Raw genomic sequence first — 1,510 nt, forward strand, 5'->3', positions numbered from 1 at the left:
TTGATGGTTGTCATGTGATTCTTTTTCATAAAATTTCCTATTACTCAACCAAACTTATTATTAGTTTCTTCATGTGACTCACTTAAAAAAAAACACTAACTAATAAAAGAGAAAAATATGAAGTGAATATATTCTTATTTTTGGTATATCATAAATCTTATTTTCTTCTTGTAACTTTTTTTTTTAAGTGAATTATATCAAATAAGCAATAAAATCTATATTAAATTCGTACGAAGATTATGCATCTTCACGTCTAAGTAACTAATTGTTACAAAAGGCTGAGTTCATTGGACGTAGCCCTGTTATAGTGGCTATCAAGTTGATGCCTGACCTGATATGCGAAACCAAAGGATAAAGATGAACAAAAACGATCGAAGTGAGCAAATTGATGTTCCTGCATTAATTGGATGAGGGTGTCCCCACATGCAATAATTGAACTGAACTAGCTCCCACCTTCAATGGCGACCTAAATTCGGCTCTAGTTGCTGCATGTCAATCCCATAAGAAGATTTACACTGATCATTACACACGGCCAGCAGCTTTCTCATTATCTAAAATTAATAAATAAATAATGTTGTTTTCTATAGCGACAAAAACATCACATTAACAAAGAACATTACTGTAGAGCAACTAGACGTACGTCATTTGTTTGCTAGTTTTATCCAAATAATCGGGAAAAAAAAATCTAGATGAATGATTATGAAATAAAAATTCAAAAGCTTACATATCATGATCATATCTAGGATTTTGTTGTTGTTTAGCACTAGATAGACATAGAGTATCCACCTTTGAAATGGTAGATTGTAAATTAGTACAATTATTTAAAACTTGTATTGCTGATTCGTTCAGAAAAAATAAATATATCAGTATAATAGTTAAAATATAAGTAAATCTGGCTTTTTTATTTATTTATCAGAGGAGAAGTAATCTATATTTTCAATAATTCAATTTAAGGTTCTAAGAAAGAAAAGAATCGCATTTAAAATGAACACATATATTTAAAACGAAAGAGAATTAAATAGTAAAAGTGTGTGTGTGTGTGTGTCTAGCATAATATATGATATGAAAAAAATCTCATACGTAACAAGACTTGGTTTGATGTAGTGCTAAGAATTCGGTGCTGTGATATTGCAAGAGCTTAGTCTATCCCGGGGACGGGGAGATGTTGAGAAAATCAAACATAATAATGCTATAGCTATTATAGTTATGAGATTTATTGTTTGTTTAATACTCGGATTACATATTATACATGTTAACTCTCAAGTGATATAAAAGTGTTTTGAAAAAATAAATAGTTTTCTTAATTAATTTTTTTTTTTGTTTTTTCTAAGATTTTTCTCTATTTGAAGGGAATAATATTTTTATTTTATTTTTATATTCATCATTTTATTTTATTTTCACCCCAAGTTTTACTACAAAAGCACGACGTTTCTCCCTTAATTATCAACTGACAACCTTCAGCAAAGACGGCAAGGAGTCATCATTTCCATGTATATATATATATATATAT

The sequence above is a fragment of the Populus euphratica genome, unplaced genomic scaffold (genome assembly GCF_000495115.2).
Source record: "Populus euphratica unplaced genomic scaffold, PopEup_1.0 scaffold138.1, whole genome shotgun sequence".
NCBI classification, from domain to species: Eukaryota; Viridiplantae; Streptophyta; class Magnoliopsida; order Malpighiales; family Salicaceae; genus Populus; species Populus euphratica.